The sequence below is a fragment of the Glossina fuscipes genome, unplaced genomic scaffold (genome assembly GCF_014805625.2).
Source record: "Glossina fuscipes isolate IAEA_lab_2018 unplaced genomic scaffold, Yale_Gfus_2 1, whole genome shotgun sequence".
NCBI lineage: Eukaryota > Metazoa > Arthropoda > Insecta > Diptera > Glossinidae > Glossina > Glossina fuscipes.
The window spans coordinates 12,475,187-12,490,744 of NW_023998415.1; the positions used below are offsets into that span (position 1 = coordinate 12,475,187).

The 15,558-nt window shown below is 30.5% G+C and overlaps 1 protein-coding gene across 10 annotated transcripts in view; it reads right to left on the bottom strand.

Annotated features, from left to right (window-relative positions):
* LOC119631952 (whirlin) overlaps positions 1–13,062 on the bottom strand; it is a 100,059-nt gene extending 86,997 nt beyond the window's left edge. For all 10 annotated transcript variants that reach the window (XM_038024589.1, XM_038024586.1, XM_038024588.1 and 7 more), the window contains exon 1: positions 12,682–13,062. The gene's annotated coding sequence lies outside the window, so the exon portion shown is untranslated. The remainder of the gene's footprint in view (positions 1–12,681) is intronic.
* Between the last annotated feature and the right edge of the window lie 2,496 nt (positions 13,063–15,558).

Consider the following 15,558-nt stretch of genomic DNA (forward strand, 5'->3'; position numbering starts at 1 on the left):
CGATAATACAATTGTGCAATTGACGTCGGCCGACATTTGCAGTAACAATTTCATTCGGTTTTAGCAACTCGTAATACACTTGACCTTGCCAATCACACCATATGCACAGCGACACTTTGTGGCGATGAGTATCGCTCTCCTGGACTAACCCGCGACTTTTTGCTCTTGAGATTGTCGTAGCAAGCCCACTTTTCATCGCCAGTCACAATACGCCACAGAAATCTTTTCTTCTCGGCTGGCGAGCAATAAAACCGTGTACATTGATACTTCGCATTACTTTATCATTTTCAATAATAGATGTCGCTGATAAAAATACATGCAATCAAATTTTGATTAATTAACGCAATTATATATATATATATATATATATATTTTTTTTTTTAGGTCTCTTATAAAAGCTTTTTCGATTATCGGATCTTTCATCGCGTTGCGTAGATAAAGATATGAGAATGAGAGTAGTCTGAGCGCTCAAAATATTATACATTCACACTAGGATGAACTTATGATGTTCACCCATTTCAAATTAAAATATAAATATTGGGAGAACGTTATGTTGAATTGGCGAGAAATTGCCCTTAGTAGGAAGATATAAGAAATTGAAAATGAGCTTAAAAATGCTTTTATCTATAGTAATGAGCTGTTATACATTTATTTTTCGGTGACAATTGTTTGTAAAAGTTGTCGCGACTTGTTTAATACAGAAACTTTTTAAATTGTTTGGCTGCAGAACATCCAACATTCGCCTCAAAGCGGATATAATTTGTTCTTTCTTTATTTACGTTTGCCTATATATGCAAGTACGATTATATATATATCAGAACATCATCTGCTTTTATAACAAGTAAGTACTCAAAATGCTGCACAGAGAGAAAGATAGATAGGGAGTTAGTTACTGGTTAAACGCTAACACACACAATCAATCATTGGTAGGCAGAGACATCAATTTGTACTTGTATTGAATTAACTAAGAGTTTAGTTGTCACGAATAATAGCAATGACAACAACAACAACAACAACAACAATGATATTAAATTTTATTATTACCCGAAATGTACATATATGTATCCGCGTATGTATGCGCAACGAATGAAGTGTGTGTTGAAGTTATAACATTAAAACACATACACGCGCTTATATTATTGCAATAAATTGATGTTCATTCATGTTGACACGAATCTTGGACACCCCTCACAATCAATAATATTTTATTTTCTTTTGTAATTATGCAGCTCTTAACTGATTTTTAAGGAAGCACACACACACACACACACACACACACATGTTTATATTATATTTATAAAATATAAAGTGATAAAGTCAATTGCCATTGTCAATTCAAAACCACATCTTGTTAACAGAAATTTAATTCTCATACTTGAAGTTATAGTTTTTTTCAGCATTTATGCACATTCCATCTTGATTGTCATACTTTAAAGTTTGACTTGTATGAAAAATATGAATTTTATACGCCAGCTTTTTAGAGTTTTCATCTAATCATGAATATACTTTATGCATTTTCGGATACATGGTTTAGAGGATTGCAAGCGAAATGATATCATAAACATATCCCATCGGGTTAGTAATAATTAGAAATATGGAAAAACAAAAAAAAAAACAAAAAAGAAAGAATAAAAAAGAGAATAATAAATAGAAGAAGAGCGTTCGTTTGCAGTATCCATGCATGTATTAGTTGATACTACTAGTTTTTGTTAAATGCAAATCTATTGAAAGCAAAAGGAAATACGATAATGGCAGACAAGATATATTCATTCATACTGTGTAGAAATGAAAATGCGATTTTACATTATGATAACACTTTCGTGTGATTAAATGGATATTGACATAAAAAAAAAAAAAAAAAAAAAATTTACTTTGACACATAGCTAACATGACCTCTACGCGGTGTGTGTGTGTGTGTGTGTGTGTGTCAATACTTCTCAGCTCAATAAATCAAGTATTCAAATAATTCCTATGTATGGATATTTATTTATGCAGCGTAAACGTAAACTTTTATATATATATATATATATATATGTATATATATATATACAAAAATATAGGTACAAATGATTCGATATACTTTCTAGACGATAATGTGATAGCCATACCTATAATTCCGCTTAAATGTGTGTTAATATGCATACAGACACACATATAAATCATCCATAAATAAACGCACATACCTGCATTTTTTCATTTTACATATATATAGATATAGCCATAAAAATACTAAATATGTACATATCTACTTATAGACCTACTTATATAAAAGATATACATATGTGATACTTTAATATATTGGATTTATTTTCTGTTTCTGTTTCTTCTTTTCTCAACTTATAAGGTTGTACACACACATAAAAGATATATGGAATAAAATAACACGTCTTTTATATTTATAAACAAAGAAATTGTGTATTGTATAACGTATTTAGATGATGTGGACGTATCGTGCCATACTACGTTAAAGACAAATTATATAAAAATTTTTCCAAGTATTAAGGTGACGCTCTTTGATTACCTTGCAAGGTAATATATTGAATTGAACTTCATATAAATATTGCGGGAAAATTGTCAACTATATACCTATGCACTCTCCACATAAATGCATAGCGTTTTATAGAAATTGGAGTATGCCTGCTTGCCTGCTTGCCTGCTTGCCTGCAAACTATATTTTCGCGCTCGTTTACGTTCGGGTTACTTTTCCAGAAAATAAAATTCGTCAATTATGGCAGCCCATTTAGAAAAAATGTATATATCTCCACCAAATTGGTGAGTAACTGATTAGGAAGAAGAGTTTTAGTAACCGTTTCTACATTCTTGCATATGAAAAAATTAAATATTTATTTTTTGATGCACGAATGCAATATTCCAGTTACCCAATGACATATCGTTAGTTCTTTTTTCTTTTATTCAAACATTCTCTTGGAATTATTTTCATTTCATTTTGCACTCAATCTAGCTCTTTATCTCCTTCATATTATTTGACTTTGAAAACTACACTAGGGCTTTTTCCATCTATCTAAAAATTTCTTTATGAATTTCGTTTAATCTTTTCGTCGAGTAAAAGTTATTTAATTAGGAAATTTGAATATAAAATATACATAGAATGATTTGATAACTTCTTCTTGATAGGGTCTTAAGCGAATTGCCCAAAATTTAAAACAATTAAGTTAATTCTACCATCGTTATTCTACAAAAAAAAAAAAAAAAAAAAAAAAAAAAAACATTGAGAAAAAAGGAATAAGGAATAAAGCTAAGTCTTCATACTCTATAATTTTAAGTGGGCGCGGCAGATTTTTTCTATTTTTGTAGGATAAAAGTAGAAGTTTATATCGTGTGTTTGAAGCAGACACCTCTATTTTTGCGCCATTTAGTATGTGTATCACAGCAATCAACATACAGGTGAACTGAAGGACTGACAAACACGTCCAGAATAGTTCAAATTTGATCCCAGTCAATAATACGTAGGTTTTATAAGTTCCCTAAAGACTCTTTGCGGGTGCCGCAAACGTTTCGCAAAAGAATGAAATTATCGATCTGAAACAAAATGCAAAGAAAAGTCTTGAAATGTATAATGTAATCCATACCTAGTTTCAAAAAAAATTTTGAAAAAATTTTAAAATTATTTAAATTGTTTGCTTTTCGCATATATTTGCCAAGAATTGGCTATAAAATCAATTCAAGCTAATCAATCACGAAAAATGCGACGGTCATCCTTAGAGAAGATTACTACAATTGAGATTCGAAATGAATTGAAAATTGAAAAATATTCGAAATGGAAAGCAAAAATTTCGGCAGAAATGCGATAAATATTTTAGGTAGTGATTGAAATTTAATGAATTTACTTGAAAAATCGGGACTTTGCTTTAATTAAAGCAATCATCACTCCTTGATAATGTTTATCAATGTTTATTGCATTCAAAAAATAGTGAAAAGAAACTCATAGGACACACAATATTACATATTTCAAAAAAATTACTGCCAAAGTGTTGGTATATTTAATATAATATAATATAAATATATATAAAATTTTCAGCATATTTTGATTTTTCATTGTTCTTCATTCCTTGTCATCATTGTGGATGCATTACAATTAGCAAAAAAAAAAACAAGTCAAGTCAAGAATTTACAATAGAGAACTAAAGTCCGCAAAAGACAAACGAAGTTATGCTTACAACTTTTACATCAATAATTTTTATCATCTCATTAATGGTCATGCAAAAGTTATTCAATGGCATGTAACTTTCCCAAGTTAGATAATATGTTCATGCGTACTCATCACTTTTTTTTCATTTCACTGAATTATTAACCTTAATGAAGGTGAAAAATAATTCTAAAGAAATTCCCGGATAAATTTCGAGCAGCCTTAGCACATTATCGACATGAATTTGCACGACCTTCTAACCATATTGTTTGTAGTGTTGAGAAGGCTTGTTCAATACCTATCAAAAGTTCAAAGACGCAAAAAAACAAAAAAAAACTCATACAGTTTGATCCAGGGAAACGCTTTAAAAATCTCAACGTTTCACAAGCCGTTTACCACAACGTATCGCGATAAATTTTCATGCATTGTATGTGCAAACAACCAACGGTTTGAGCGCTGTACAGCTAATTGAACCTAATTCACCAATCTATTTAAACATCATCTTTTGCAGACTTTCACATGTATAAGCCAATCATTATAGGCAAAGGGCAACAAAAAATAATCTTTCATTGATGTACTTTATTGCCGTTCGATCCTGAAAATCAATTCTTTTACTTCAAAAACTTTTCATTACTTCGTCACAATCATATGGATTATTAGACTTATGCGTATGAATCGGGAAAAAGGTGAATCTGAATGGTCTTCCAAAACAAGCCAAGTGCAACAACGGCTCTTTCCAGTCACACGCGAATTCCATTACAGATTACATATTTAACAAGGAGAAAGAACTTACATCTCATTATATGTAAAAGAAGGTTTTCTTCGGATTTAAAGTAATTAACGTGCCTTATGGATAGATACTTCTATACATCAGTAAAGGGTTTTCATACTTAACAAGCTTCAAATGTCCAATGCAAGTATTTCTGCTATCTTTGCCAGATGCAGATTACATTTAATTAATATTCGGTTTTCAAACGCCTTAAGAAGCTAACATTTAAGAGCTTAACATCTTGCCGTTAAGTGGCCTAAATCTAGAAAGCTTGTTTTCATTAGGCCCGACCAATTTAATGTGCCAGGGATATAGATCAAAGGACAAAACCGCATTTGTATCATTTGAAATCAATTTTCGCACTTCAGTTAATTTAAAAAAAAAAAAAAAAAAACAAAACAAAACAAACAAACAAACAAACAACAACAACAAATTCTTTATAAAATTTCAATGATACTAAATAACATAGATTTTCGTTTGCCAACATTACAAAAAAACACTCATACATAACTAACTATACCAAGTATAAGCTCTTTCTCTTTTTTTGACCAAAAGCTAGTAATCAAGTGCCAAGTTTCAATATTTTAATTTCATTTTTCAGTTTCAATTATCTCGTTTGCGACTGAATACTTTTCCTTCAAATGTAACAAATATATGGGTAAAAAAATTTGATTAAAGCTATTAAAATGAAAAACACTAGATTGGCAAGATACAATTTTTTGGTGTTGCACACAGGGACAACACATGAAGACCTCTTCCATTGCATTTCTTTCAGCCTTAAATATTCACTTTTAAAGTGCAACTTAAGGTGTACAATTGCTGCAGATAGATTTTACACTTTAACAAACATAAAGAAGATTGATTCGTTTAGCCTAACAAGTCAAAACGAGGTCATTCTGCCAGTTTACTGGATGCTTAAAATTGTTGTTTTTGAATCCATAAAAACTGCGTCAAGCATACGAAGAAAACGGACTTTTCATCGTTGCACGAATATTTTTATTGAATTTTAGTCTCATCGTTTTAATTTAGCGCAACATCTGTTTGTCATTTGCAAAACTTTTTGAATGGCAAAAACATCAAATCAAATGCGACGACCTGCAATCGCATATATTCATAAATCGTCTTCAATATGTCTGACATTTGTGTTTGCTAACATATCTTGTCTCTTATCCCCGTACTCCCTGTATTTATAGAATTTTGCGGTCACAAAGAACGAATGCCATTTGTATTTTGTCTGCAAATATCAAATTCAATGTAATACGAACTTCTCCACCAAGTCATTGTTAGTGCTCTCTTAAGTTTACGCTTATCGCTAAGTATGCGTCTCACTCAATTTGTGCAAAAACTTTATTTCACCTTTAACACTTTTTCCTCCATTTCCTTGACGTTTTTAATAAGATTTTCTATGTGGCGTATAAGAGTATCATAATTTCTAAGTAAACAGCACTCATACGTTATGTGTTACGCACACTATTTTATGGAGAACACTGTTATAAAACTGAGATATTATAAGAAACTTGTTAAGAACAGCACCAAATTTCTAAAGAAAATAATAGGTTGGAGGGAAAGTTCTATCGTATTTGAAATAGTCAAGTAATTTTTCTTGTAAATAAAAAACAAAAGACAAAAAACATGTCATCAATAATGAATTTAAATATTTTCTTTAATACACAGAAGACAGAACTTTCCCTCCAACCTATTATATTTAAAACTTGTTATATAGGCCGATAGATGTTTACATTCACTTGCGCATCCATACACCCATCCATTCAACTTGACAATAATAGATAGAATAAAATAGAATAGAAACTTTGCGGTATGTGTAACAAGTACTCTTCACCTAATAGTCGATTACCACTATCTTATAGCATAGCAAGCGTATACTTTATATCCATCTCTAAAGAATATTGATATACTAGATTTCTTATTCCGCTTGTTTGTACAATATCCAGAAATACGCATTCGAGGCTCCATATAGTATGTATTTTCATACTGTTTTCATCAATGTAAAATGCTAATTTAATTGATTGGCTCACTGGTTCATTGTCACGTCCATCTGTATTTGGAATATTCGTGCTCGTAAAACTCCAGATAGAAAACTAAAACGGGATAGCAATGAATTAAGTTTGAAAAAACGGCGGGCGAATTATAATAAAGAAAAATAAAACACAAACAACGGTAACACACGATCTGTAGCGATTCGTGATCATGCTAGTCGTACAAATAGTTCTTATATTTGCGCGATACTTGAAAGTTCAGCCAACTGAGCGGAAATTCGAAATTTTTCCATATTGTTTTCAGATAATGGATTTCAAAGATTCACTTAGCGGCAAATATCATTCCCTCTTCATTGTTTTGTGTCTTCACAGTATATGTTTTAATATAAAAATAATATTAGACTTTTGTAGCACAGGGTTTCCTTTCCGAAGGCAAACATTTTTGTGAAAAAGATATTGACTAGACTAAGCTATCGCTAAGAGCAGCTCAAACGTTGAGAAGCCGTAAAAAAAACCCATCTCTCACTGTTGAAACGATTTGTATTAAAAAACTTTTAAATCTTATTTTTAAACTTTTTCGATTTTGATTTTTTCTTCTCGTATCCCTTAACTTCAATAAAGATGCGATTTTAATTTTACGAACATCGCTAATTTGATTTTAATTAACGTTTCTCTACTGAGATTACGTATGCACCGTCAGTTGCCATTGCTTTTTTACGATCTCAAGATAAGGTCATCTAGCAGGGCCATACTCGAATACCACAGTTTATGGAAAGTATTCAGTTAAAAGCGGGTTCATCTGGTCTCCCCATACCGCTTTAGAATCACCTATGAAAACGCTTTGAATACAAAAATCAAAAAATTTCTGTCAAGATTTTTGCCTTCATTTTTCATTTACCCTTAATTTCAATAATTTTTAAGTCTATACTGAACTAATCTCTCCGCGTTGCAACAAGGGCCCTAACTTAACTACTATTCCCAAATCCTTGACTACTATCAACATTATCGTAATTGGGACACACTTGACTTTTAGCAAATGATATAATTCCTAAAATGTAGTTACTTCGCAATCTTTTTATAATGTTGATATGGTATCACTGTCAATATAATATTAAGACAATCCTAGGTACCATAATATCTTCGCATTCCTTGATTGTCATAGACTTCTTCTTCTTAAATACCCTCTAGTTTAGATGGTGTAACGAAGATTGTATAAAAATAAACTAATAAAGTAAATTTCCCAGACATTCACTTTTATTTTATATATTTTTTTTGCAGAAAAAGGGAGAGAAATTAAGAGGGAAAAAATTAGAAGAAAGCGCTTCAATTAGTTCTTATTCGTATATTAAATATTCAATGTCCTCCAATGACAAACACTTTTATACTGGAGGACATTCATACGCTATCGATCATACTATCTAATACGATTAATGAAACTTAATTAATTGTAAACGTGAAAGGGCAGCAAGTAATGCTAGATGTTCTACATGCTAAATATGAAAGCAAGTTTTTGTCTTTCACGTCTGGCTCAGCTCATTTACATTCGAAATTTCGAAATTAATGCAAAAAATTTGTGTCTAAAGAACTGACTGAACTATAACTTTACTATAAACTTTTCGTACGAATCGTACAACTTGTCTCGATTACATTGTGATGTCAACAAAAAGCCGCCTCAAATGAGTTTTTGAATTTAGGATCGAATTATTTGTTGTTGGATTCAGATACTCTTCCTTAATATCAACACAATGTTATCGGCTCAAATGATTGTTTAGTTGTCATACAATACTTTACTCAAGGGAAATGAAAATCATTGATGAGAGAGATAAAGTTGTACGCTCTAATACAGTACGAGGAGAGTGCGCTCCATATGATTATATATTATGAATCATCCCCCTTCGGACTTTCTATATTATTTTTCAAAAATCAAAGGAGCGTAAGCAGTATTTATTTTAATTTTAAAGCAACAATAAAGAAAAGGAAAGTGGAGAAGAGAAAAAAACAAATAGAAAAGATAATAAAAGCAAATAAAAGAAAAGAAAAGGAAAGAAAGCTTTGCTTTTCTCCTCATTTTTCCTTGTTTTTATATTCACCTTGAAACGAACCTTTTGTACCCACTTGCTCAAGTCAATACATAGATTTTACAATATTTTTTTCATGTATTGTCGTCGTCTCTTTACGCTAACCCTTCACATATATACTAACATTTTTTAGATATTTCTTTTCCATCATTATCTTATATATATATATATATATGTTAAAATGTAATTTTTTTTATCTCTTAACGGCGAATTTATGCGCTAACCATAGTCATTTTTGCATCAAGTTTTTATCTTGTCCTGATAAAAGTAGGCCTTGTTTATATATTGGCTTTTGCTATGCATTCCAAATTAAAAGTTTCATTATATTAGGGTCCGATTATGATTTCCAAATTTGAAAAATGTTTCATACATTTTCAGTTCCTACTTTATGTGTCTAATATTGAAATCATGCCACGAATAACAGAAAGACAAATTAACAGTTGGGCATAGCTAAATCGATACGTTGTTGATACGTTTATTCCGAGTATAGGACACTTTCAGTGACAGAATTCATGTATTTATTATGCGCGATTTGCTTTAATTTGTTTCTCGTTGACTGAAAATTACGAGAACACTTTCACTGACTATAATTAAAAGAGAGATTCGAGTCTAGGCGACAATTATTCGAGATTTGTTTAAGGACCCATTACATGACTACATCGTGCGCCCGTAATCGTTTACTAATCAGTTAATAACGTGCCAAGTAAATTAAAATAATTTTGTATATGTGCAAAAGAAAATTATTAATTAAACAGAAAAAATAATATGAAAGTGTTATTTGTATATAAGTTATAGAAGGCACCACTCCAAGCCACATGCAACACATACGTTGAACACTCTGCCAAAAAGAAATCAAAAAATTTCTATGCACTATTTAAGCAAGCGTTAGTATATCTCTTGCTACCCGTACCTAAAATAAACTTTCAGACAACATTCGACTAAAATTTACAACATAAACAAAAAAAGTTCAAAAAAAAAAAAAAGATATTCCACTGTAACCGAATCTTATGTACCCACCAACTTTATCTTAAAAAAGCTTAAAACCCAAAAGCAAAGAGCAAACAAAAGAATTCCCCTACTTTATAACATTAGATCGTCATGCCTGATTCTATTCCAGTCTGTCTGCGGTAACGTAGGAATAGTGAACCAAAACCCCAGAGAGCAGAGCTATTTGTATTTGCTTACGTTGCCTTGCAGGCGTGTCGCGAAACGATTTCGCTGATATTCAATACCAACCTGCATACAATAACTTCTAATGTTTCGGATGAATTTTATACGAATTTTTTTTGATCTTTGCAAATGTGAGAAAATGTACAAGAATTAGTACAAAAACGAACAGATAGACGCATAGACATGCTTAAACCGGCTTAAAATTGAATGCTCTCTGAAGCTTCCTTGCTTGCCACTGTTGTTGCAAACGTTTCCAAAAAAAAAAAAAAAATTAAATGAAGTAAACCCATTCGCACTTTGATAGTCGATGTGAAATAAAACACGTTCGAAGGCGAGTCAGGGATACTCGCACTACTCGTTTTTCTTAATTCAAACTACATATGGTTAATGGTTTATGAATTTTTTTTTAATAATTGCCCCACTCTTATAAGTTTTCGAGAAATTGATAAAAAGTTTGATTCAAAGTTTTAGTTAGCTAGAGCAGAAGTGTTGATAGACAGATCAGTTTACAGTTTACAGAAAAAGGATCGAAAATGTATGCATGTGACAACAACTGCAATCTTCTATCCCAATTTGCGGTAGTTTAAAAATTGATGTGGACTGGACAAACGGTCGGACGAACGAAAATGGCTGTATAGATTCACTATATTAGATCGATCAAAAATATGTACGCATACATATGTTTTATAATTTTGACTGATTTTTATTTGTGAATATTGCAAACGAAATGATAAAATTAATATATAACAAGCGTATACATATATATATATATATATATATATATAAATCATACAAACTAGCGTTGATTTACACAATATGTTGTCAGTCAGTCAGTTGGTCTTAAATGTGAGTGCAGTAATCACGCTGAACATTGTACATATTATATAAAAGTTTATCGTCTTCTTCTTTTTTAGGGAGAAATTTCCAAAAAGAAAAACAAAAGTATATAAAAAAATCGGAAAAAAAACGTGCATGATTGGCGTATGTTCTCACATTAGATGTTTAGACAAATATATATATAGTTTTTTTATGTACGTCATGCAGTCGGTGGCGCATTTATAATGAATGAAGAATTGCTTGCAAAAAATAAATTATTAAAAGTACAGGGGAATGCAAACAAGTCCATGAGAATAGATGAATAGATAGAGTTCGTGGATTGCTTTTTATAAGATTTTATCCAAAATTTTTTAACCCATCACCAGGAAAGGACGAAGATACATTAAATTTACTTATGCCCCCTGCGAAAATGTTTAGATCTATCTACCTGGCCTGTATGATATTAACAAGATCGCTCTCTAATCGCTAGTATTCCGATAAAAATATTAAACTATTTTTGATGGATAAAAAAAAAAAAAAAAAAAAAAAACAAGACGGAAGATAGCCTGATCCTAGCACTTAACTCACAATTAAAAAATTAAAAAACAGGTAAAGAGCACTGTAGCACTATAACCGTCGACCATTGCATACATTATAAGGCCTTACCTATTACAGTCCCTCATTTTCATTCGCGATAAAATACCAACAATTATACCTTATGTTTACCTAAAAGCATACCTCTTGTGGGATCCATTTCGTGAAATCAGAAAAATGGGCCTACCTGGTTCAAATATGATCCTGTCAATTTCTATATCAAATCACGATTGATCACAATTTTCACCGCAAATTATTACAAAAATAAATCTTCTTGTTACATAAAGGTTTACCTTCCATCAGAACGCTGGCAAGGAGTCGGGGTGCAATATATAGACTTACATAATTTCGTATAACTGTTTTTCATTTCAATTTTTTATTATGAACCGATTCCTATTGTGAAATGTTAAAAATGACACCATTACTCCAATATAAAGGGTTACCTTTCGCAAAAACAATTAAATAAGATCCTCCAGACCTGTCCAGACCAAATATGCTTTCACTAATAATGTAAGAGATAGAGCGGATATTAATTCCAAACGAATCTCGATAGTATCATTATTACGGAAGTTTATTGGAGAGATACATTCATCAACCTTTAAAGTAAACAAAATTTTGGAAATTTCTTTCGGATTCTAGTAATCAATCTTAAACGACAACGAAATTCTTTAAACTTATTTCGGTGCACAATTAATTTGTAAAAAAAAAGTTTTTAGTTCCTAAACTTCAAGGAAAAGGAGAGTTCTTAACTTTTTATTGACTTCTATTCAAAACGTTTCATATTTAAAACGGATCCTACTGGAGAACCTTTGCATCGAATTTTTAAACCTTTCACACTCATGCGACAATAAGCCATTGTATCGCATTAAGTTGTACAGATGTCCGATTACTGCTATACTATAAATATCGCTTGAATATATAAAACGCATAGCTTCGACATATAGTCGGTGATTCGACTAACAAATGACGGCGGACCTTGCTTAGTTCTATTATTTCAAATTGTTTTTTCAAAATTACAACAATCCTATCGAATATTTATATATATAATATATATATATATATATATATATATCAATATAATTGATAAAATCAATGTAATCAATAACTTACCTGATGTAAACACTAAGGATGCATCAAGAGGTTTTTTAGGAGTTCATCAATAGTTTTAGTATTCAATTTCGAAATCCTTTTTGATTAATATTAATAAATTTTCTTTAACGGTTTTCTTATTTCCTTTTACTTTTGTTCTTATGCTTTCGTATTTACTCTTTATTATATCTCTAGTTCTCACACATTTTTAAAATTCTCTTCTCCTCTCTTTTCCATTTCTAATGTTTTTCCTTTTTTTTTGTTTCCTTATTTTTTTTTTTTTTTATTTATAATTTATTAAAACACAGAATACCGTAATATGTGTACGTCTAATGTGTATGTAAATGTACACATGCTTCCTTCTTCACTTCACTTCATTTGTTTTTTTATTTTTTTTTTTTTTTTTTTTTTTTTTTTTTTTTGTTCTGTTTCTGTTTCTTTAGTTTTTTCTGTTTTTTGGTTAGAGATGACGAGGCTTTAATAAACAAACATATAGGCATACAATAAAAACACTACTGTGTTTATAATAGCATGCTATATATTTTCATAAGCTCACACAAATGCACACTCGCTAACAGTGTTTTGTTTCCTTCCTAAGCGAGAGAAAAAGAGATACGTTTCCTTATTTCATCTAAAGGGAAAAATTTATATTTCGTTTTTTTTTTTTTTTTTGCTTTACTGACTGTAATTTTGTTGCTGTAGTTCTTGTTGCCTGCTCTTATTCTTAAAACAAAAAATTTGTGTGCATGTTGAGTGATTCAGCTGTGGTTGTTCTTGTTGTTGTTGTTTCTGTTTCTGTTTCTGTTATTTGCTATATTCAGCACGACATTTTATGGGCCTGACAACGTGTTTAACTTTTTTTTTGCAATATTTTTTTTTTTTTTTTTTTTTTTTTGCTTTATAAGTAAAAAAATAAAAACACAAAAATGTAACCGTTTCAAGGGGTATTCATGTTTATACAACACTTACACTCACATACATATATATTACATACACGATCTTACAAATTTGTACACATGACGTGGTAAAAGTCTTGTCGACAGAGACAGGCGGCGGGGGTTCATGTGGGAGTTTAACTTAGGTTGATTCAGTTTAGTGTCGTGTACAAAAGTAGTAGTCCTAGACACTTTAAGTAGGACACAAGCAACAGTAACACGATTTTTATTATGAAAAATTTATTTCAATTCAAATCTTTATGTTTTTCTTAAAATTAAAAAAAAAAAAACGAAACACAAAAACGAAAAAATCAATAACTATTATTGATATCATTTTAATATTTCTTTTTCCATTTTATTATATTATACTTAAGACTTGAATTGTTAGCATCGTTATTATTACCGTTATTATTATTATTCTTGTTATGATTATTACTATTATTATTATTATTATGATTATTACTATTATTATTATTATGCTTTAATCACAACAAACACACATACATGGGGAACACAACAACTGGTTTCTTTAATTATTTTATTAATATTTATTTTAAGAAGAGAAGAGCGTAAGCTCAACATGTATTCTCCAAAAAGTGAAAGTACCGTTAACAATGGCTTGTCGCAATGCACTGTATAACGGGTGATTTTTCGTTATGTCTGTGATACTTGGCTGCTGCCATATTATATTGATGATGTTGACACTGACAGTACTTAGGCATAATGTGCGCTACGTTGTGCAAAAGTTGATACCACTCTTTCTCTTGTTGATTTTCAGCTCGCAGTAGTAGCAACATTGTTGTTAACATAATTTTTGGTGGTTGTTTTAAATAAGAGTAAACGTAGAATATGTACAGCTTTGCTCAATATTTAATACGAAAGAGAGTAAGGATTGTTCTCACACGGCACTCGTAACATTTAGAGTGAATGGGATATTCATTCGTAATACTCTGCAAAATGTTGAAATTTTTTTTTTTTTTTTTCCTTGTTTTATTTTTTTAAACAAAACGAAAAATGTTCATTGCATAGAAGAAAACAAATTTTGCATATGTATGTGTATGAGTAAGCGAGTGAATAAGTGCGTGCGTGAGTGCGTGCGTGCGTGCGTGAGATTGTGTGAGTTGTGATACGAAATCACTTGAGCTTAATTTGTAATCTAATCCCGTAGAATTGTTATTTGTTTGTTTGTTTGTTTGTTTATTTGTTTGTTTGTTTGTTGCTTTCTACTCTCTTCATAATTGGTTTTATTGTTATTTCTATTGCGATTCCGATTGTAAACTTATTTTGGAGTTTTTGTAATTTAACCTTCTGCCCTACTCTGTGGGAATGCGTCATCGCTTTTCAATTAAACAGTATATATATATATATATATATATAGAGAGAGAGAGAGAGATAGAGAGCCTTTCGAATATTTTTATTTTCAATTTCATTTTTTTTATTTTTACATTTTGAATATATATTTTTTTTTCTTTTTTTTTTGCATCTTAAATTTTCCTTCCATTCAAAAAGAACTTTACGTTAACAGCCTTTTCGTGTCGTCCATTAATCGCTTTTTCAATTTTTCCGATTCGATAGCTTTGCTAGAGTAAGTCAGACAAAGCTTATTTATGGCCTTTAGAATTGTCAAAATGTTGCTATTGTTGTTATTATTATTTTAGTACACACGCACTCTGTCAAGGTTATTTCCTGTTGTTTGTCAATGAAATTGGAAAAAAAAATAAAAATTTATTAAAGCTTTACGATAGTTGAAGAACCAAAGAACCAAAAAAAAAAAGAAAAAAAAAACCAAAAATTAAATTAAAAATTAATAACAATTTCATTTCATTTTTGTTAATCAAAAGAACCGAAAAAATTGAAGGCAATTTAACAGAATAATTCATAAATAGGAGTTATTTGTTTACATAATTTTCATTAATTCGTCTATTAATTTTTCATTTCTGTTAAGCATTAACTTATTTGTCAA